This window comes from Mastigoproctus giganteus, chromosome 4 (genome assembly GCF_048544385.1).
Source record: "Mastigoproctus giganteus isolate SK-2022 chromosome 4, ASM4854438v1, whole genome shotgun sequence".
Lineage (NCBI taxonomy): Eukaryota > Metazoa > Arthropoda > Arachnida > Uropygi > Thelyphonidae > Mastigoproctus > Mastigoproctus giganteus.
The window spans coordinates 95,390,552-95,415,521 of NC_143578.1; the positions used below are offsets into that span (position 1 = coordinate 95,390,552).

A 24,970-nucleotide genomic window follows, 5' to 3' on the forward strand; every position below is an offset into this window, starting at 1 on the left:
TCCCCCGGGGCTTTCCGATTCTTCATTTTCTTCAATGCATGTTCTACCTCATCAGGAAGAATATCGGGTATGTCATATGTGTTGCTACTTTGCAATCCATCTTCCCCACTGCTGGTATCATTCCCTCGCTCCTTGTATAATTCTCTATAGTAGTCTTCTGCTATTTGAATTATGCCTTCTCTGCTGTTTATAAGTACACCATCACTATTCTTCAGTTTCAGTATCATTTGTCTTTCTGTATTACTGCTCATGGCTGCTGATTTAAATCCTTTGTTTTCCCTTAATGCTTGTTCTACTTTTCTTGTGTTAAATCTTCTTATGTCCTCTCTGAGTCTCTTTCTAATGGCTTTGCATAACTCAGTATACTCAATTTTCTTCCTGTCAGTGTTTTTCTTGCTCTTCATTTGTCGTCTTCGGTTCATCATGACAAGTGTTTCTTGACTAATTTTTTCTTCTTTGGATTTCTGTTTCCCTATAGGTTTCTTGGGCTTTATCACTTTCAGAAAGTTGTAATATTCCTCGTCGATATCTTGGTCCTCAGCAGTCTGCAGAAGCTCATACTTGTTCTTAAGTTCCAGTACATACTGCTTTTTCTCCTCCTCTGTTATCTCAAAGACCTTTGTATTATTTACTCGAGTCAGTTTTTTCCTTTCCTTTCCTACATCTATATCAAGTGTACATCTTACCATTCTGTGATTACTTCCAACATTTACCTTATTCAGGATGGTAACATCATTCAAAATCTATCTTCTGTTAGTGAGGATGAAGTCGATTTCAATAGTTGTTAATCCATTTGGACTCTTCCATGTCCACTTTCTGTTCACCCTTTTCTTGAAAAAAGTGTTCATTACTGACAGTCCTTGAGATTTTGCAAATTCCACAAGTCTTTCACCTCTTTTATTTCTTTCACCAATTCCAAAATTTCCTATAGTTCCTCTTTCTGCGCTGTTTTGCCTTTTTGCAACCTTAGCATTGAAGTCCCCCATAATAATAGTGTAGTGGGTTTTCTGCTCATCTAGAAGACTCTCAATTTCGGTGTACATTTCTTCAACCTCTTCATCATCATGGCTCGATGTTGGTGCATAAATCATTATAATCTTTAGCTTGTACCTTTTAGAAATCTTGAGTATTAGTCTTGACACCCTTGGTGATGTACTTTTGAATTCCAAAATGTTGTTTTTAAAATCTTTATGGACCAGAAACCCAACTCCACCTTCACTCCTTTCACTGTTTCCATTGGTGTACAGCAGATTTCCACTTGATAAACTTATAAGTGATTAATTTCTTCTTCTTGTTTCAGCCAAACCGATGATATTCCAATTCACATTTTCTAATTCCTTTTCCAGCTCTAAGGGTTAGTGTGTACTTAACTGTAGCATTTATGGTTTGTGTTCTTTTTCTCACACGCTTACACTGTTATTCATTCTTCTAGCTCTCATCTCATTTATTCAACTCTTACTTTCTGCACTGCACTCTCTGGGCACCTCAACTTACTGTTATTCTTCAGTTGTGGTGCAGGCCTAGCCGCAAGTTTTTTTTGTTTTTTTTTTTTGTAGGCCAGGGGAGAATGCAGTTATAGTGTTTATGTGGTTAGTAAATGTTTGTTGGTACAGTATATATAAAGTAATGTAAGTTATTTTTAACTTTGTATTCTTTCGGCCAATTACATTTGCTCTTCCACTCATTCCCATTCACTCTCTCTCTCTTTCCCTCATGCTAGGTCACTCTTTCTTCCACCAAAACTGCCATTTATTCCATTTTACCATAATTCCTAGTTCACTCAGTGCCCAGCCTATTTATTCTATCTTTCATTTTCATTCATTCTATCCATCTGGCTGCCTGTACATCTCCCTCCCCTACATGGTTACTTATTTGGTGTGGGGCCCCACGTACCTACACATGGCAGGGTAGTCCTGGGAAGTTTTGTTATGTCAGGGTGCAGAATACTGCTATCCTAACAGTTTTAAAGTCATCGTCTGGGCTTGGTGGGGAACTTGGGCAATTTTACTATTGATTATTGTTTAATTGCTGGGGGCCGCTGAATTGCCATTCTTTGCATTTCTCTGTGCATTTCGAATACTTTCTGTGTGAAAGATGTAAAAGCTTTATAATTTTGCTCTTCTATGATGAACAGATGTTCTTCTCCCCTGGGAAGGGGACCAATCTGTGCTATTAGCTCTGTTCTGGGGATGTCATATATTATACATTCATATAGAATGTGTGCCCAGTCTTCACTTTCGCCACAGGTACTACACTGACAGTGGTAGAGAATGAAAGGGACCTGGGGGTAATTGTGCAAGCAGATATGAAGTTTTCTGAGCAGTGCAGAAGGTCTGCAAGAATAGCTCATGGTGTCTTGTCAATGATATACAGGAATTTTTCTAGCAGGGATAAGGAGGTGATTATTCCCTTGCATAAGGCAATGGTCAGGCCACACCTAGAATACTGTATACAGGCCTGGAAGCCTCATTTCAAGAAGGATGTAGAGCTGCTGGAACGAGTACAGAGAAGGACAACAAGATTAGTGAATGGAACAAAGGGTTGTTCTTATGAAGAAAGTTTTGCAGATTACAGTGTTTGGAGACTAGGCACCTGCGAGGTGATCTGATTGAGGTGTATAAAGCCTTGAATCATTTGAGCATGCTCAATGTGGATGGGATTCTTCCTCTTGCTCAGAATAATCGCCTGAGAGGGCATATTCAATTAGTAGTAGTAGTAGTAGTAGCAGTCGCATGTGATGCAAGAAAGCAAGTGTATGAGCTTATGCAGCATCAGCCAAAAAAAAAAAAAAAAAAAAAACATATATATATTAAAATATATATATATATCACACCATTCCCTCCAAATGCCTGTCCAGTTCCTCCTTAAATTTATTCAACCTATCAACTTCCACAACGACAGCATTGGCATTAGCATTAGTAGAGGCATTTGATGCGAGAAAGCAAGCTTATGCAGCATCAGCCAAAAAAAAAAAAAAACCCACTTCCACTTCACCCCTCTGTTCGTTGAAAATACCTGTCCAACTGAGCCTTAAACTTATTTAGGCTATCAACCTCCACCACTAGGGATGGAAGTCTGTTCCACCAACCAACCACCCGCTGGCTAAAGGCAAATTTCCGCACGTCTATCCTACATCTGTCTTTCCTAAATTTGAATTTATGCCCTCTCAGGTGATTTTTCTGAGCTAGAGGAAGAATCCCATCAGCATTGAGCATGCTTAAACCATTCAAGGCTTTATACACCTCTATCAGATCACCTCGCTGGTGCCTAGTCTCCAGACACTGTAATTTGCAAAACTTAAGCCTTTCTTCGTAAGAGCACCCCTTTGTTCCATTCACTAATCTTGTTGCCCTTCTCTGTACTTGTTCCAGCATCTCTACATCCTTCTTGAAATGAGGCCTCCAGACCTGTATACAGTACTCTAGGTGTGGCCTGACCATTGCCTTATACAATGGAATAATCACCTCCTTATCCATGCTGGAAAAATTCCTGTATATCATTGACAATACTCCATGAGATACTCTTGCAGCCCGTCTGCACTGCTCAGAGAACCTCATATCTGCCTGCACAACCACCCCCAAGTCCCTTTCATTCTCTACCACTGTCAGTGTAGTACCACAGAGTTGATACGTTGCTCTGGGGTTGCTGTTTCCCATGTGTAGTACTTTACATTTGTCAATGTTAAACTTCATTTGCCACCTCTCAGCCCATCTGCTCAACCTTTCCAGATCCTGTTGCAGCAGCATAGTGTCAGTAGTGTCCTTGACAACCCTGCCAACCTTTGTATCGTCTCCAAACTTGGACATTAAGCTTGATATACCATCATCAATATCATTTATAAATACAGAAAACAATAATGGACCCAACATTGAGCCCTGAGGGACTCCACTAATAACATTAGTCCACGATGAGCAGTGTCCATTGTTTACCACTCTCTGTCTTCTCCCCCTCAACCACCCCTTTATCCATAGCAGCAATTTGCCTCCAATGTCACACTGCTCCAATTTGTGTAGCAGTCTTCCACGTGCAATAGTATCAAAAGCCTTTCTAAGATCCAAGTATATAATATCAAAGTTATTCCCTGCATCCAGTTCTGTTGTGACTGCATCATAGTATCCAATCAAGTTGGTCAGGCAAGACTTCCCCGTAACAAAACCATGCTGTGTCTGAGCTATAACTGAAGTCTTGTCTAAATGATCCTGCAGTGCTTCTTTAACCAGTGCCTCCATTAATTTTCCTGGAACAGAAGTTAAGCTCACAGGTCTATAATTACTTGTGTCAGCCTTTGATCCTCCTTTGTGAATTGGGGTCACATTTGCACATTTCCAGTCTATGAGTACCTCACCTGAGTCCAAGGAAGCTCTCATAATTATGGCTAAGGGTTTGCTTACTTCCTTTGCTGCCTCCTTTAATATAACTGGATAGATCCCATCCACCCCGGGTGCCTTTCTTGTGTTTATCTTCAACAGTTTCTCCTCCACTTTACTGCCAGTTATTTCAAGATTCTGTAGCTTACTGCTAGAGTTGAATACACCTCTGGCATTCCCCTTGCTGAATAACTCATCATGTGTGAATGTCGATGCAAAATATTCATTTAGTTTGTTAGCTACCTGAGCATAATCATCAACAGTTGACCCATCAATATCAAGTGGACCAATCTGATTCATCCCCTTCCTTCTAGAGTTTACATAAGTAAAGAACTCTTTGCTGTTTTTCTTTGCATCCCTTGCCAAGGATTTCTCGTAATCTGTCTTCGCCTGCCTAACCTGCTTTGTAACTTGGTTGCATATCAACTTGTATCTATCATAGGCTTCTGTGTCATGTGTTAATTTGTAAGTATCCCATGCATTTTTCTTCTCTGCCATATGCCTCATTAGTTCATCTGACATCCATTTTGGCCTAAACCTTGAACAATATTTCTTAGTTGGTATGCAAAGCCTAGTAGCTTCCAAGATAAGTTCTTTGAATGCTTCCCATTTTGAATTTGCTGTTGGTAACATCATCAGTTGGTCCCACTGTATAGAATTTAAATACTGTCTCAGTCCATCGTAGTCGCCTTTACGGAAGCAATAACCCTTCCCTTTACCCCTAATGGTAGTTACCTCTTTGAGTAAATCCCACTTCAGCACACTGTGATCACTGCCACCTAGTGGTTCATTTATCTGCAGATTCTTAATGCATGAAGAATCACTGCTGATAATCAAATCAAGAGTTGCCTCTAGTTGCCTCCCGAACATGCTGATGTAGAAAACAATCATCCAATAAATCTACAAAAGCCCTGCTAGTGTGTGAGTAACCAGCCCCCAAATTCCAGTCAATATCTGGGAAATTAAAATCTCCCATTGTAAGACTCTCTGATTTACTGGCCCACTCTATTTCCCTGTACAGTTCCTTATTATACTCATCAGAGTCATTAGGCCTATAGCTCACTCCTACTCAATTTTAATCTCCCAATGCTTATGTCACACCAAACTGACTCAACACTGCACTGTCCAGCGATGTCGACTGGCTTCACTTCCTTGGTTTTTATGTGTTTCTTAACTAATAGCATAACCCCTCCCCCTTCCTATCCTGTCTATCCTTTCTGTAGACGTTGTACTCCCCAAATTGCAGTTCTGCATCCCTTATATCTGTGTGACACCACGTCTCTGATATCCCAACAATATCTGCCTTTGATGTTTTGAGCAATACCTCAAATTCATCAAATTTATTTACTAAACTCCTAGCATTGGTGTACACGCAAGTATACCTGCACCTGTTTCTATTCTTAGCTACCCTAACACAACCCATGTGTTTACTTGTACCGCAATGGCTCCCAGCAGTCTCTGAAATACCATGCATCTTGTTTTTCAGGCTTCTGCTCATTCTAATAGAAGCAGTGCAAGAATCTCTTTCACCTCTGCCAGTGGCTACTGTCAATCTATTGGTCTTTGTCTCTCCCCAAGCTAGCAGTTTTTCGACCCACCTAACACTGCCTCGATAGCATCGGCAAATATTCTTTCACCCTTTCTATTTAAGTGTATCACATCCCTGTAGAAGCAATCTCTCCTGTTGACAAGTACAGTCCAGGCTGAAAAAAATTCTACCCCTTGAGCCTTGCACAATCTTTCCAGGGCCGAGTTTATCGACAAAGCTCTCATCATATTCTCCCTCCTATTGTGTCTGGGCAGAATTGCAGACACTTTCAAATTCAACCCTAATTGAGGTTGAGTAAAATTGAGGAAAGACAGTTGTAGGATAGATGTGCGGAAGTTTTGCCTTTAGGCAGTGAATGGTTGATTGCTGGAACAAACTTCCATCTGTCGTAGAAGTTGATAGCTTAAATAGATTCAAGGCAGAACTTGACAAACATTTGGAACGAGTGGATGGGTGAAATAAGGATTTTTTTTTTTTTTTTTGGCTGATGCTATATAAGCTTGCTTTCTTGCATCATGTGCCTTTGCTAATGCTAATCCCATTTTAAAAGAAAAAGACATAAGAATGATTGTACAGTGTAACATGGAGTTCACTGAGCAATGCAGACAGCCTGTGCTGCTCAGGCTGCTACGACAGCTCATGTGGTTCTGTCATCAATATAAAGCAATTTTTCTAGCAGGGAAAAGAAGGTGATTGTCCCATTTTTAAAGAAAGCGGTCAGGCCATATCCTACAGTATACTACATACAGGTCTGGATGTAGATGTGGTGGAATGGGTACAGAGAAGAGCAACAGGATTAATCGGGTACATAAGAGGATACCCTTAGCAAGAAAGACTTCAGTTCTGCAAATTACAGCATCTTTAAGCACCTACAAGGAGAGCCTTGACTGAAGTGTTTAAGGCTTTTAATGGATTTAGTAAACTAAATGCTGGTAGCATCCTTACTCTCCGATAATTCACATAAAGGGAGGTACATTTAAATGTAGAAAGGATGGTTAGAGGGAAGATATATGAAAATTTACTTTCAGCCAGAAAATAATAATTTATTGTTGGAAAAAACTTCCATGTGGTATTGTAGAAGTGAGTAGTTTGAGCTAATTTAAGTTAGAAAAATTATTAGAGGGATAGGTGACGTTTTTATTAGTGTCGTTCCACTAGTATTTTCTTGTATTCATCTTTGGCCAAATTTGACTGGAAAAGTTTGGTGAAACGTACATTGTTGCTCTTGACACTTATATAGCTTTTCACTGTGCTTGGCATTAAGGCCTTCTACACAGTTCTCATATTATAGATTACTGACTGTTTTTTGCAACTGTGTGTTGTCCAAGGAAAGGGAAAGATTTATCAGCTTTTAATATAGTATCCATGTTAATATAGTGTGAAATCATCAGTAAAATTATGGATAATATTTGCAGTTGGTGGAAGAATGGGAGAAAGAACTGAACTTTGGGTAATGCCAGCATTAGTAAAAAAGAGCTGTTTCCTGTCACCCACCAGCAAGTGGTCAGAGAACTAGATTCAAAGGAAAGATACATGAAAATTTGCTTTCAACCAGAGATTGACTGTTGGAATAAACTTGCAGAAGTGGATAGCATAAATAAATTTAATTAAGAATTAGATAAATTATTATAGAGGATAAAAAGATGAAAATAGGTTTTTTTTTTTTTTTTTGCTTATGCCATATAAGCTTTGATTCCTTGAATTATTTGACGCATCTGGTATTAAATTATATATTCTACCTTCCAGTTTGAGAATCCTTTCTCCGTGGAAGCAGCCTCAAATTTTCAAATATTCATCACCATTTCCCTAAATTCCAGTCTCCAGCTAATTCTCCAATGGGGGTGAAGAAAACTTAGCCATGTCTTATTTGTTGAGGGAAAAAAAATCCTATGCTGATCTTCAGTGACATAAGATCACATATTACTATTGGGAATCACTCTGACTTTTAATCTCTCTTGGCATAAACACATTCACAGATATCCTCTGTATCAAACCCCACCCCCCAACTCTTTGTATTACTTTTCTTCTGAAGAACTGCTCACTCTATACAAATCTCAAATCTGTCCCTAATGTGGAATATTGCTTCCACACCTGGGGTTGTGTTCTCAAGTGTGGAAATAGCTCTCTCAAAGTCTCTACTCTGTCGCAGATGTTGCTGCATGCCTTTTTCTAAGCTGCTTCCAATGGCACTGTTCTTCTGAACTGGTATGTGTAATTCACTCATTCTCTTCCACTGTCTAACCTCGAAATTACAGAACCAACTTTCCTCTCTCTCATTTATTCATTCTGCTTTTTTTTTTTTTTTTTTTTTTTTTGAGTTATTTGGACCAGTAAAATTTTTTTTTATTGTAATTGCATTGACTAATTTGATATATTATTAATGAAATATGAGTGAGGGGAAAAAAGGAGAGCTGTTTCTGTGAAAACAAGTTGGATAATCTGGAAAGACTTGATAAATGCTCCAGATCCCGATGGTATTTCTCCACTTGTCTCAAAATCTGTGCTCCTGAACTTACACCTGTTCTTTTCCGCCTTTTTTCACTTTCTTATTCCAAAGGTGTTTTTCCTTCTGCTTGGAAATTTGCACATATACAGCCAGTTCCTAAAAAGGGTGACTAATCCCTCCCATCCAATTATCGTCCTATTGCAACTCTTAAACTACCTAGAAACAACCACCAACTCTTAAACTACCTAGAAATCTCCGTCTGATCAACGATCGTCAGTATGGATTCCATCAGTGTCGATCCACTGGTGATATTCTGGCTTATGTTGCCCATTTATGGACTAATTCAATTGAAAAGTTCGGTGAAACACAAGCAGTTGCTCTCTCAAAGGCTTTCAATTGTGTTTGGCATAAAGTTCTTCTAAACAAGCTTCCATCTTATGGTTTGCCAACTGTTTTTTGTAATTGGTTATCCAGTTTTCTCTCTGATCGCTCACTGAGGGTGATGGTAGATGGCTCTCTGTCTTCTAACTTCTCCACTATGCCGGTGTCCCCCAAGGTTCAGTTCTTTCCCCCCACTCTTTTCCTCTTGTATATTAATGACCTTCTTCCATTGACTGGAAATCCTATCCATAGTTTTGCCGATGATAGCACATTGCATTCCACTTTCCATTTTGAGAAACTTTGTCCTGCTCAATCATCTTCAACTTCTCAAAAATCTGCTACCAATTCCTTAAATGCCGATCTCCAGGTAATTCTCCAGTGGGAGAAATACCTGCAATGACAACTTAATTGATTTCAATCCTTCTAAAACTCAGTTTTGTCTTATATCTCGCAAAAAGGATTCTTCTACTCCTATGCTTATCTTTTGTGACACTCTGATTTCTAGACAAAATGATATACCATATTTCCCCATGTATAAGATGCACCTTTTTTCGAAAAATTTGGGATCTAAAAACTGAGTTTGTCTTATACAGTGGTTGTAGATTTTTTTTTTACTTGCATTTTCCGCTTTTTCACGCTTGTTGTCTTTGCGCTCATTGTTTCGCACTTGTTACTGGTATATTAGGTTACGTTTTGCCAAGTTCTGCCCACAAATGGTTCAGAAAAGATTTTCGTACAGTGCTGAATTCAAGTTAAAAGTGATCCAGTTTGCAAAAGTGAATGGAAATCGTGCTGCTGAACGTAAGTTTGGTCCTCCTCCAATTGAGAAAACAATCTGAGACTGGCTATGGGAAGAAAAAACCCTACTGAAAACGCCACAGCAGAAGAAGGTCATTAGAGGCAAGTCAGTAAAATGGCCTAATTTAGAGAGGGAATTTAAGATATGGATTGAGGAACAAAGGGCAATTGGAATTCCTGTGTCCACAAAGATGGTTCAGCATGAGGCAAGAAGAATTGCTGATGAAAAAGAAGTTACTGATTTCAAAGGAGGACACAATTGGTGCTTCAGGTTCATGAAATGGAATGGACCAAGCATGCGTACACGCACCAGACTTGCCCAAAAGATGCCTGAAAGTTATGAGCAGAAGTTCCTTGAATTTCATTGTTTTGTCATTCAATGTCGGAAGACACATCAGTTTGAGTTGGGACAGATTGCAAATATGGACAAAGTCCCCCTTCAATTTGATATTCCGAGTAACAGAACTGTTGATAAGAAGGAGGTGAAAACTGTAACTGTGAAGACAAGTGGACATGAAAAGAGCCATTTGTTGTGCTGACGGAACCAAGTTGCCTCCTATGCTGATTTTCAAACGCAAAACAATGCCAAAAGAAGACATTCCTCGAGGAGTGATTGTCCAAGTTCATGACAAGGGTTGGATGGATCAGGATGGGATGAAGATCTGGTTTGAGAAAGTTTGGAGCAGGAGACCAGGTGGGCTCTTACGCAAACCTGCCATATTGGTGCTTGATCAGTTCAGGGCACACATAACAAAAAATACAAAGAAGGGTTGCTGCAGAACAAAAAACAAAACTTGCCATCATACCTGGAGGCTTGACATCCCAGCTCCAACCACTTGATGTCAGCATTAACTAACCCTTCAAGGCTGCCATGAGAGACGAATGGGACAATTTGACACTAGCAGGAAGAGTGAAGAAACCAACTATAGGAGAAGTTTGTACCTGTGTGAAAAGATCATGGGATAATATCAAGATTGAGATTGTTGTCAAGTCATTATAGAAGTGTGGCATTTCAAATGCCATAGATGGAACTGAGGATGAGGCAAAATATGAAGACAGTGATTCGTCATCAGACACAGATGAGCAAAAGCTAATGGATGGCAGTTTTGACTGTGATGAGTTTTATGAATTTTATGACGAATAAAACTTTATGTAATACATTTTTTTTCAAATTTCGGCCCCCAAAATTAAGGTGTGTCTTATAAATGGGAGCGTCTTATACATGGGGAAATACGGTGTGTCTTTTGGGGATTACCCTGACTTCTAATCTCTCTTGGAACAAGCACATTACAAATATTGCTTCCTCTGCATCTAAAAAACTTGGTTCTCTCTTTAGTTCTTGGCATTACATTTCTTCCAAACAGCTGCTCACTATGTACAAATCGGAAATCTGCCCTACCATGGAATATTGTTCCCACATCTGGGGCAGTGCCCCCAAAACTTCTCTCAGGCTTCTATATTCCATTCAGAAGAGGGCAGTTAGGTTAATTAATGACTTCTCTCTAACAGAGTCTTTCCACTCACTGTCTCATAGACGTACTGTTTCTGCTGCATGCCTTTTCTACAGATACTTTCATGGACACTCTTCTTCTGAATTGGCTTCTATAATTCCCACTCTCTCTTTCAAAACAGTCCGAACACATGCTGCCAATATCCATTTACTGTCCAACTTCAAACTCACAGAACCAACTTTTCATCTTCCTCGTTTATTTATTCAACTGCCATTTTCTGGAACAACCTTCCTTCATACATATTTCCTGAAAATTACAGTTTACTGAAGTTCAAGTCCAATGTCAACAAATATCTTCTGTCATCTTCTCAACCTCCAACCCAAGCACGGTACTAAGTACTATAGGCTCTAATATCTCTCGTGTTTGGGGTTTACATAAAAAAAAATAAAATATGGGTCCCAAAAAAAAAAAAAAAAAAAAACTGCTGTTGAATTAGGTGTTTGCAAGATAACTGGGGATCAAAAATCTAGAAGGATTCTAAATTTTTCAGTTTCATGCACCCAATTTGTTTCAAAAGAAGGTCATTTAGTTCCCAATCCATTTTAAAGAAACCAAATTAGAGATAGTATACAATGCATTATGCTGCAGTTTATGTAAGGAAAAAAAGTCGGTTAAAGTTTCCAAGTTCAATTTAGCTAAAAATAGAACACAAAATAGGTCTTGTAGAATTATTAAAAGTCATCAACATCAAAGATGTTGATATTGATGATGTCAGTGGCAAAGCTGTGTGCAGTATAGCACCAGCATGGTATGAAATTCTAAGTTCATCATTTACTAAATCTTGGAGAAACTATGGTTTGAGTTTGATACTGCTAATGAACATCTTGAACTACAAGAAGATAATGATTAACATAGTTTATTAACTACTTTCAAGCAAATTGAAGGTTCCAAAGATTTACAGAAAAGAGACATAAAATGGATTAACAAATGGGAAAAAAATGGTAGATTCAACAATTTTTTTCACCAAATCAGTGATTTATTGGAAAACTAAATTATGGACAATGCAGAAATCATGTACACTGTGAAAAAAAAAAGAAAGGATGAAACTAAATATGAAGAAGATAGTGAATCAAATCCAGTGCCAAATTTTTTCCATGATGCTGCCAAAAATGCCCTAGCTGCCAGGACAATAGATACATTATTCAACAATAGCCTGATTCAACAGTCAGCAATGAGATGTTTATAAAAAGGCATGCTGCAAAATGTCACATATTATTATTTAAATAGATGAAAATTACTGATTTTATATAAATGAATGTAGATGTATGTGTTTTAAGTGAAGATAAAATTTTTACAATATATATGTATACTTTTTTATGGTTCCCCATTTTAACTGACTTTTCTGTTTAACTGATCAGCGATCCCAAATAAGAGGGTTGTGAAAAATACAGCAATACAAATATAATAAAGCATAATTTTTATTATATTTGTATAATAAATTCCCCAATATGACAGTCGAATCATGTCAACTTGCCATGAGTGTCCTTTGATAGGGTGATCAGATTTATAAAAAAAAAAAAAAAAAACAGGATACTCATGGCGAGTTGACATGATTCGACTGTCATACTAGTTAAAATGATCTTGTACTCATTTCATGCCACCTAGCCATAACTGTTTAGCTTGATTAAAATTAATATAGGTGCCTTACATATTTATTGCTGTTTTTTTTTTTTTTTTTTGGTAGTTGTTGGCGCATCGGCTTCGGTGGCCATAATGCACCTCCCAAGGTTTTTGCAGTACTTTGATCCAAGCCCAAGGCGGGATTCGAACCCGCGACCTTTGGGTTGCTAGGCAGGCACTTTACCCACCCGGCTAGCCCGGTCGGCCATTTATTGCTGTCTTAGTCTCATAGTAACATTGTCAAATTACACAGATGTTTATTGAGCAGATGGTCCAGGATATACACTATTAGGCGCCTCCATAGCCAGGTGGGAAGGAGCAGCAGTGCGTAGCACACGCTTCTTGATTAGACCAGGGTTCGAGCCCGTCACCACTAAGTACGGAGGATGCGGAAAGGTCAGGGAATGACCACCGCATATCCCGGAGCAATATGGCCTTAGTTGCTAATGCTCCTAAAAACCAAATAACATACAAAAAAAACATACACTATTAATATTTCTGTCATGTTTTTTAGATGACTGAATTTCTTCCAAAAGGTTTGCTGTTCCTTTATGAAATTGTAAAAGTCCATACAAGGAATGTCTTTAAAATGTGTTTTTGATATTAACATTGCCTGCACAGTTTCAACGGATGACTGGTTCCTTTCATCAGTCCAAAATGCATTCATTAAAGAAAATACCCTCTCTAATGATGCATTTGTGCCCGGTATTCCTAACACAAGCTCACAATGTGTATTATGTTCCCAAATCTAATGTCTTCATTTTTCATTGTCTGAATTGTCTCAGTCCACCTGTTGCTAGTTGCCACACCACATTTCTTCCATTGATCAGTCTTAGATTTACATATATTCTTCACATGATTCACTTCATTGAATAGTTCGTCTTCATCTATTACTTTTAGTATGTTGGTGCCAATTTTGGATATGTTTTGCACACACGGTTGAACAACACACCAAGATGGATATTTAACAAAACCCATTTAAAGTCACCTAGCTCTGCATAAGGCTTAGCCCAGTTTTCCACATATTCTAAGAAAATATCATAGAAATTGGTGACAGTTTCAGCAAATTCAACATCTCTTATGACACCATCCTCAATCAGTTTGTTTTTGAGGTCCAGGTTAGCAGATGTAAAAAAATGTTGCTTCTTTCTATCGAGCATTTGTTCTGTCAGGGCAATCAGTTCTTGTGCCACTTCACTGCCACAAATGTCCTCTCGTTCAATCTTTTTGATATTGTTATTACACATTTTAAGTTGCTGTGAACGAACCTGAACCAGAGAAGGGACTGTGGATTATTAAAAAAATCCCTCAAGGGTTTGGGGCTTTTATCTTGTGATAGAAAATATGACTTGAGACCATCAAACAATTCAGTTATTCTTTCCACTGCAGGTAGCAAGGAAAGCCATCGCGTCTTCACACTTCCTAAAAGTTGCTTGTATTCCACTTCAACAAAATTGCAGAAGTATTTCAGTGCCTCAACTCTAATAGTGAAAACATGAAAATGTTGAAACACTTTGTTAATTTGTTAATAATTAATTCCACATCGATTGGCAACATATCAGCACTTTTGCACAATATGTGCAGCACAGCCTACCCCCAAGATATTCATTTTCATGTTCTTGGTTAACTTATGAAAGACATTATTCTTGCCTTTTCTTGTAAAGCCTCCGAAGTTGGTGTTGCAGTTGTCACCACAAAATGCTATTATCTTGTTGGTTAACTTATATTTCTCCAATATGGAGAAATATAAGTTAACTAATATCTTAGACATTTATCCTACAAGATTTTGAATTCCAACAATTTCACTTGTATTCCTTTCGTAGGTATAAAATGTCTCACCAAAACTGGGACCAACTTGAGGCTTGAGTGATTTGATGAATCTACCATAGCAGATACATATTTTGCCTCACGAGTCACTCATCACTTCACGAAATGCAAATGGAGCCAGTACATTCACAACTATACTTTCACAATTTTCACATGTTCTTGCACATGTGAAACTTTTTGAGAATAAGTTTCATATGATGGTATATGTGCAATCCACTGATCTAAACAAATGGTTATGCTGAATACAATGGAAAGCTAGCAATCCTTCTTGTGCAGCGAGACATTCCGTTCACCATTTATATCTTGTTGTTTCATCATGAAAGAGGTTAGTTTACGGCTTGCACTTTTTGCTGCAACTGCTTCTTTGTGCTTCTTTTTAGCAGTGTGCTGTGTAGTATCTCAATGACCACCATGTTCAATAGAAAATTCAGCTTTAAAAACAGTACATAAAAGTTTACCGTTAACATTATGACTTTCAGTTAGGAAAGGGAATTCTTGTTTTAACATGTTTGTGAAACTACACTTTTGCTTGGGCATCTCATTATTGTCAACAAACTGAATTTATAATTAATTACTAGACCCTTCAAATAACATTACTGAGTTTACATCACCACCAACATATCAATACTTTGAAAAACACCAGAGAATTCATTCGCAAATACTAGAATTCATTCGCACGTGTCTATCGCATTGGCGATGCTACAAACAAAAGTCGACTGCCGTATTCTCAACTGTGCATTATAATGCCACCAGTGGAAACTATGTGAAAGCTATCTGAATCACATCTTACTGGATTATAGTGCCATCTATTGGAAATAGATAAGCCTCTTTACTAATTTGCAAAAAAATGCATAGCTAGCTTAGAGTTTACGAAAAAGAGGAAAAATAAGAGAAATGGGAAGCATTGTTTAAAAAAAGGGGACATTAAATTTATTGCAGATTCTGGGAGATGATGCTAATAAAAAAGAACTATTTACTTTCCTAAATCATATAGGAATATATCATAAAATATACCATATTTCTCCATGTATAACATGCACCTTTTTTTGAAAAATTTGGGGTCTAAAAACTGGGTGCATCTTATATAGTGGTTGTAGATTTTTTTACTTGTATTTCCCGCTTTTTGTCTTTACACTCATTGTTTTGCACTTGTTTCCGGTATATTAGGTTACGTTTTGCCACGTTCTGACCAGAAATGGCTCAGAAAAGATTTTCGTACAGTGCCGAATAAAAGTTAAAAATGATCCAGTTTGCAAAAGTGAATGGAAATCGTGCTGCTGAACGTAAATTTGGGCCTCCTCCTCCAACTGAGAAAACAATCTGAGACTGGCTACGGGAAGAAGAAACCCTACTGAAAACGCCACGGCAGAAGAAGGCCATGAGAGGTAAGTCAGCAAAATGGCCTGATTTAGAGAGGGAATTGAAGATATGGATTGAAGAGCAAAGGGCAATTGGAATTCCTGTGTCCACAAAGATGGTTCAGCATGAGGCAAGAAGAATTGCTGATGAAAAAGAAGTTACTGATTTCAAAGGACACAATTGGTGCTTCAGGTTCATGAAACGGAATGGACTAAGCATGCATACACGAACCAGACTTATCCTTGAATTTCATCATTTTTTCATTCAATGTCGGAAGGCACATCAGTTTGAGTTGGGACAGATTGCAAATATGGAAAAAGTCCCCCTTCAATTTTATGTCCCAAGTAACAGAACTGTTTATAAGAAGGGAGGTGAAAACTAACTGTGAAGACAAGTGGACATGAAAAGAGCCATTATACAATTGTTCTAGCTTGTTGTGCCGACGTAACCAAGCTGCCTCTTATGCTGATTTTCAAACTCAAAACAATGCCAAAAGAAGACATTCCTCGAGGAGTGATTGTCCAAGGGTTGGATGGATCAGGATGGGATGAAGATCTGGTTTGAGAAATTTGGAGCAGGAGACCAGGTGGGCTCTTACACAAACCTGCCCTGTTGGTGCTTGATCAGTTCAGGGCACACATAACAAAAAATACAAAGAAGATTGCTGCAGAGCAAAAAACAAAACTTGCCGTCATACCTGGAGGCTTGACATCCCAGCTCCAACCACTTGATGTCAGCATTAACAAACTCTTCAAAGCTGCCATGAGAGACGAATGGATCAATGGATGAAGTCTTCTGGGGACAATTTGACACCAGCAGGAAGAGTGAAGAAACCAACTATAGGAGAAGTTTGTACCTGGGTGAAAAGATTCTGGGATAATATCAAGATTGAGATTGTTGTCAAGTCATTTAAGAAGTGTGTCATTTCAAATGCCATAGATCGAACTGAGGACGAGGCAATATATGAAGACAGTGATTCGTCATCAGACACAGATGAGGACAAGCTAATGGATGGGAGTTTTGACAGTGATGAGTTGTATGAATTTTATGATGAATAAAACTTGAGTTAAATAACTTTATGTAATACATTTTTTTTTCTAATTTTGGGTCCAAAAATTAAGGTGCGTCTTATACATGGGGAAATACGGTAGTTATTACAATAAAGCTGATATTTCATATTCACTGCAATATGACCCTAGCAGAAAGCCAATACAGCCCTAGCAGCCTATGTGTCATTAAACTTAACAACAACAATTGTCAGAGACTCAACACTCTAGTAACCTACCAATTGATGCACTCCCGATTTGGGCCCCAGAACAGATTAACCAAGTACATACTGCTCTGGTTCCAAAGGACTTAGTTCTATTAGGATGCATCACTGTCAGGGAAATGGGAAATATTTTTTGTAATAAGTATAGGTGGACTAGAACCAGGGTATGTCTTCTGGGGGCAACAATTAATGATATAACCAACGCATTGTCATATTTTAAAGGGGTAAAGAGAATATTATTATTCATGTGGGGACTAATGATATTAAGCACACACACATGAACTGACAATTTTTTAGAGTAATATAGGACCATGCTAAAAAAATGCTGTGAGTTAGGTCAGATTGTCTGTGTGTCTGTAATTCTGACCAGGCACAATAGGAGGAATTATATGCTTGAAAGCCTTGCAGATTAACTCATGACTTGAAGGACTCTGCAAGGCTTTTGGGGCGAAATTTTTATCAACTTGGTCCGCACTTGTAGGTAGAACTCTGTTTTCTAGAGACGAGATATGATTAAACAAAGGTGGTGCAAGGGTTTTTGCCAGTATCATTGAGGATACTGGAAAAACCCATTGCACCACCGTTCAGGGACACTGCTAGTAATTTGGGGGTACAGGGGTAATGTATATACGTGTTCATCTAATGATATTGGTTAAAGTAATGCTTGCATATTAACTCCAGGGGCTCACATCTGGTGAGTATGGGCTTAGCACACCCAGGGTCCTGAGCTGGATATCATCATATTTTTCTCTTTCTTGGTGACTCCTTTACTTCTGACTTTCTCTCTCTCTCTCTCAGGGTAACTCGTGGAATTTTTTTGGCTGGTGCAGCATAAGTGTCAGGCTTCCTTGTACCATATGGCTAATAATAATAATAATATACCTCAAGAGTTCTTGTTTTTACCACAATAGATCATATTAGCAAAATGTTCTGAGGGCAGAAACATTTCAAGTCAGCAGGCAATTAATGCCAGGGAAGCAAGCTTAAATAACTTCAAGGGGTGTGTCAGGGTAGTTAACTGTACAAGAACATTAAGTCTTAATTGTTTATATAACAATGTTAGAAGTGTCGTCAATAAAATGAGTGAATTCGAACTACTGGTTAGAACAAGTAATGCTAACATAATAGGGCTTATGGAACCGTGGTGCCACCTGGAAATAGGGAATGATGAGTTTCACTACAGTATGTACAATGTATGTAGGAAGGATAGGACAGATAAAGGGTGTGGTGGGGTCACACATCATATCAAAAGCAGCCTGAGCGTGACGAAAGCTTTCCAGGATTCAGAAGCTTCACACGCTAGTTTACAATCTGTATGGTGTGAAATAGTTGGAAGCAAAGGTATAATGAAAGTGGGAGTAATCTATAGCCCAGGTGATTGGGAAGAGAGCCTATACATGCAAATGGAATGGCAAGTAAGCGTAAATGTCTTATTGTGGGTGATTTTAATTTGCCTCTAATTGATTGAAGCAAATGGGAAGGAAACACGATATGGGAGACAAAATTTTTGACTCAATTTGATGATTGTTATTCGTATCAATATGTTAGGGAAAAAAATATTCTAGACCTGATCATCACCCATGAACCTGATGACATAAAAGGGCTGACAGTAGAGGAACCAGTAGCAGGAAGTGATCACTGAGTTCTACAGTGGACGATGAAGAGAGAGAGGTAGCAGTAGATAAAGGTAAAGGAAAGGGTTATAATTTCAGGAAAGGAAATTGTGATGGCTTAAGATGCTACATGACCTCTATTAACTGAATAGATATCTCACAGAGAGTGAATACAGTTGACCTTTAAACATTAATCACAGAAACCTTGAATATATATCTTTCTATACATTAAAATAATTTTCCCCGTAACGATATTTATTCAGCCAATGGGAAAAGAGAGATCTGAGTTACATGGTAATACTTAAGAAATATAAAAATCCATAACAGAAGCTTGTTTTACCACAGTAAAAAGTTGAGCTTTCCAGCTCAACTTTTACTGTGGTAAAACAAGCTTCTGTTTAAGTGTGGTCATGTGCTATGTTTATCTAACATGACCATGCAGTACCATTCTTGACTTCCATATGTAATGTATTAATTAAAATAAACTAAATGCAACAAGGCATAATATTTTAAGATTCTATATCTATATAATATCGGTGTAGATACACCATAGACAACTCTTAAAAAAAAAACTAACGTTAGCATTAACAAGGGCACATGATGTCAGAAAGCAAGCTTATATAGCATCAGCCAAAAAAAAAATCACACACACACACCCTTCTCATTTCACCCATCCACTCGCTCCAAATGTTTGTCTAGTTCTGCCTTGAATCTGTTTAAGCTATCAACTTCTACAACGACAGATGGAAGTTTGTTCCAGCAATCAACCACCCGCTGCCTAAAGGCAAACTTCTGCACATCTATGCTACAACTGTCTTTCCTCAATTTGAATTTATACGATTATTCTGAGCAAGAGGAAGAATTCTATCAGCATTGAGCATGCGCAAACCATTCAAGGTTTTATACACCTCATTCAGATAACCTCACAGGTGCCTAGTCTCCAGACACTGTAATTTGCAAAACTTAAGCCTTACTTCGTAAGAGCAACCTTTTGTTCCATTCACTAATCTTGTTGCCCTTCTCTGTACTTGTTCCGGCAGCTCTACATCCTTCTTAAAGTGAAGCCTCCAGATGTGTACACAGTACTCAAGGTTTGGCCTGACCATTGCCTTATACAAGGAAATAATCACCTCCTTATCCCAGCGAGAAAAACTGTATATCTTTGACAAGACACCATAAGCTACTCTTGCAGACCGTCTGCACTGTTCAGAAAACTTCATATCTGCCTGCACAATTACCACCAGGTCCTTTTCACTCTTTACCACTGTCAGTTTAGTACCGCACAGTTGATATGCAGTTACTCTGGGGTTACTGCTTCCCATATGCAGTATTTTACATTTGTCAATATTAAACTTCAGTTGCCACCGCTCAGCCCATCTGCTCAACTTTTCTCGATCCTGTTGCAGCAGTGTACTGTCATTAGTGTCATTAACAATGCTGCCAGCCTTCGTACCATCTGCAAACTTGGACATTAAGCCTGATATACCATCATCAATATCATTAATGAATACAGGAAACAACAATGGAACCAACACTGAACCCTGGGGGACTCCACTAATAACATTAGTTCATGAAGAGCAGTGTCCATTGATTACCACTCTCTGTCTTCTCCCACTCAACCATCCCTTTATCCATAATAGCAATTTGCCTCCAATGCTACACTGCTCCAATTTGTGCAGCAGTCTTCCATGTTCTACAGTATCAAAAGCCTTTCTAAGATCCAAATATAGGATATCAAAATTATTCTTTGCATCCAGTTCCTTTGTGACTACATCATAGTATTCAATCAAATTGGTCAGGCAAGACTTCCCCTTAACAAAACCTTGCTGTGTCCGAGCCATAACTGAAGTCTTGTCTAGATGATCCTGCAATGCTTCTTTAACCAGTGCCTGGCACAGAAATTAACAGGTCTGTAATTACCTGTGTCTCCCTTTGATCCTCCTTTGTGAATTGGGGTCACATTTGCACATCTCCATTCCATGGGTACTTCTTTTGCTGCTTCCTTTAATATAACTGGATAGATTCCATTCACCCCAGGTAGGTGCACTATAGTCCCAGCAGCTTATGCACCATTAAACCTCCATAACACACACACACACACACACACACACACACACACACACACACACACACACACACACACACACACACACACACACACACACACACACACACAGGTGCCTTTCTTATGTTTATCTTCAACAATTTCTCCTTCACTTTACTCTCAGTTATTAAAAGATTCTCTAGCTTACTGCCAGAGTTTAATACACCTCTGGCATTCCCCCTCATGTGAATGTAGAAGCAAAATATTCATTTAGTTTGTTAGCTAACTCAGCAGGCTCATAAACAGTTAAACCATCGATATCAAGTGGTTCAATCTAATTCATCCCCTTCCTTCTAGAGTTTACATAAGTAAAGAACTCTTTGCATCCTTTGCCAAAGATTTCTCGTAATCTGCCCTAAGATCTCTCGTAATCTCGAGAGATTACAAGAGAACTCCAAAGATCTCTTGTAATCTCTTAATCTGACTTCGTTACAGACCAGCTTATATCTATCATAGGCTTCTGTGTCACTTGTTAACTTATATGTATCCCATGCATTTTTCTTCTCTGCCATATGTCTAATTAGTTCATCTGACATCCATTTAGGCCTAAATCTTGAACAATATTTCTTAGTTGGTATGAAAAGCCTAGTAGCTTCCAAGATTAATTCTTTGAATGCTTCCCATTTTGAAAATGCTGTTGGTTACATCATCAGTTGTTCCCACCGTAAATACTGTGTCAGACCACCATAGTCACCTTTACGAAAGCAAAAACCCTTCCCTTTACCCCTGATGGTAGTTACCTCTTTGACTAAGTCCCACTTCAGCACACTGTGATCACTTCCAACTAGTGGTTCCTTTATCTGCAGATACTTAATGCATGAAGAAATGCTGCTGTTGAAAACAATCTCCAATAAATCCACAAACATTTGCTAGTGTGTAAGAGACCAACCCACTAATTCTAGCCAATCTCTGGGAAACTAAAATCCGCTATTATAAGACACTCTGATTTACTGGCCCACTCTATTTCTTTGCAAAATTTCTCGTTATACCCATCAAACTCATTAAGCCTATAACACATACCTACTCTCATTTTTACTTTCCCCCAAGTGTATGTCTCACCAAACAGACTCAACATTGCATTGTCCACCAACATCAATTGGATGCACTTCCTTAGATTTTGTGTTTCTTTACTAACTGCATAATCCCTCCTCCCTTCCTGTCCTATCCATCCTTTCCATACACATTGTACTCCCTATGTTTCAATTCTGTGCCGCTTATGTCTCTGCGACACCATGTGTCTGATATCCCAACAATATCTTCCTTTGATGTCTTGACTAGCACTTCAAGCTCATCAAATTTATTAACTATACTTCTAATATTGGTGTACATGCAAGGATACATGCACGAGTTTCTACTCTTATTTACCCTAACGTGGCTCATGTATTTACTTGTTCCACTATGACTCCCAACAGTTCTGGAAATCCTCATTGCCTTGCTTTCCAGGCTGCTGCTTAATTGCCTTTCAATAGAAGAAATGCAAGAATCACTTTCACCTCTGCCAGCAGTTACTGTTAATCTATAAGTCCGTATATCCCCCCAAGCTAGTAGTTTTCCGAACCACCTAACTCTGCCTTGATAGCATCAGCAAATATTCTTGCACCCTTTCTATTTAAGTGTATCCCATCCCTGTAAAAAGAGTCTCTCCTGTTAACAAGCACAGACCAGGATGAGAAAAATTCTACCCCTTGAGCCCTGCACAATCTCTTCAGAGCCAAATTGATCAACAAGGCTCTCATCATATACTCCCTCGTATCGTGTCTGGGCAGAATTGTAGACACTTTCAAATTCAACCCTTACTCACAGTTTTTTTCAACATTGACCTGTACTTGTTAAGTAATTACGCCGGTCTCCTACTCTTAATATCATTAGTGCCAATGTGTACAATAGTATCACCTTTTATGCCCTTAAAAGATGATATCTGCTCTACAACATCATCAACCTTTGCCCCTGGTCATGTTCCACCTATCCTTTTTGCATAATATGTTCCCCATTTCCCTGACAGTAGAGTCACTGACAAGCAACTAGTTCGTTTGAGACCAGCGCATTTTGTGGGTTGTGGGTTGCCACTGTGTTGTGTGATGTTCAAGTGCAAGCTCTGGTATTGATGTGGGCAACTGAGAGTTTGATGGGCCTCCTCAATTTAAATCCTTCAAGGGCATTCACTCTTTCCTTCAATCTCTCATAATCATATAGGCCCATAACAACACTAAGTTGGCACCTGATTTCTTCACACTCCTTACATTGCATGCACCCAAAGATATTCCCCTTGGCCATATCATGTCCCATTCCTGATTGATCCACAAACATCAAACAAGCTGTGCATTTCAAAAGGCTGTGATTCAGAGAACAACCACCCTCCCAGTTCTCCCCAGAGCCACAGCACTCACATTAGTTTGAGCCTTTTGCTTTGCTGCTCTGGTCTGGTTCTATTCAATTTCAGATAAAATTCCAATACAAAATATAACTCTAAACTTATATCCCAATGCAGTTATAACACTATACAGGGTGTCTCAAAAATATTTGTATAAATGTTTAGGGGAGGTAGGTAACATCTAAAAGAATGTGAATCGCATAGGAACTCATAACTGGAAATGTCACGGGAAAGTAGTAGCAGAGGCACAAGAAGCAGAAATGATACAAGACAGTAATTAGTGGCAAATATTTATTTGACATAACATTAACAATGGAGTACGAGATGGATGCATTTCGTGATGTTACAACAGATATGGTCGAAGGTTCCACCATGAGACGCGATGCATGTGTGACACCGATGCAGCATGGATTGGCGGACACTGTCAAATACACCTGGAGTTTCTTTGACAGTAGCAGCAGTGCAGATGAGTCTCACCACGAGATCCATTTCCATCTCCACAGGCGATTCATACACGATAGATTTGAAGGTCCCCCACAGAACGAAATCAAGGCTCGATAAATCAGGTGAGCGTGGGGGCCAGGCAACAGGTTCACCACGGCCAATCCATCGACGCCCAAAACGCCTGTTCAAATGGTCACGAACACATCTTCCGTAATGGTCAGGCGCTCCATCATGTCGAAACCAAATGTGTCTCACATTTGCTGGAACATCGTCAAGTAACCCTGATAGAACTTGTTCAAGAAAGATCCGATATTTAGCAGGAGTTCATGCGGGTTGGTAACAGGTATGGTCCGACTAAGCAGTCACCGACCATACCTGCCCACACATTTATTGCGAAGCGATGTTGTGCCACATGGGGGTGCACACCGTTTGGGTTGTCGTGAGCCCACACATGAGCATTGTGCTGATTGAATAAGCCTTCCCGAGTGAAATAAGCCTCATCCATGAACAAAACATAGGCTGGAAAATTCAAGTCTTGAACACTTTCGTGGAGAAACCACTGCACAAAAGCCACATGTGCAGGATGATCTTGGGAGAGCAGTAACTGAACCCTTTGGAGATGAAAGGGATGTAAGGAATCGTCATGCCAGACACGCTGTACACTGCAAGGAGACACTCCTAAGGCAGAGGCAACGGCACGTGTACTGGTAGTAGGATTATTCTGGACGGCATTCAACACAATTTCTTCCATGGTGGGAGTTCGCATTGAACGTTGTCTGCCCGCACTACTCCTGTTACCCATACGCTAGGTGTATGTCTGCCAGCTCACAGTTCGTATATCGATGCATGCTCCTTGTGCGGCGACTACTGCTTGAATAAGTAAACCAGAAATTTTCCCTCTCGCAAACTGATGAACAGCGCCGTCTACCGACTTACAGTGATGTTTCCGGTTATGGGTTCCTATACGATTTATATTCCTTTAGATGTTACCCTCCCCTAAACGTTTGTACCAATATTTTTGAGACACCCTGTATATATGTAATTCAGTATCGAATATTATCTCCGAGTTACGTTATATGACTTTATCTCCTGTCAAGTTATATGTATTAATTTATAATGTTACGTTTGTAAAAACTAGTAAAAATTAGTAAATTTTACTGATTAATTGATACTACTATACTCACTATCTAGTTTTCCGTTAAACCTTATCCTATCTAGTTTGGGGTAACTGTATCGTATAACAATGGCAACAAGTTACGAATGGTAAATCTACGGACACAAAGTATTAATTACTTTCAAAATCACACTAT

General features: G+C 38.9%; 1 protein-coding gene across 2 annotated transcripts in view; it reads left to right on the top strand.

The window, feature by feature from the left end:
* Positions 1-24,970, top strand: part of LOC150086924 (F-BAR domain only protein 2) — a 726,598-nt gene that overhangs the window by 656,455 nt on the left and 45,173 nt on the right. The gene's annotated exons all lie outside the window — the stretch shown is intronic.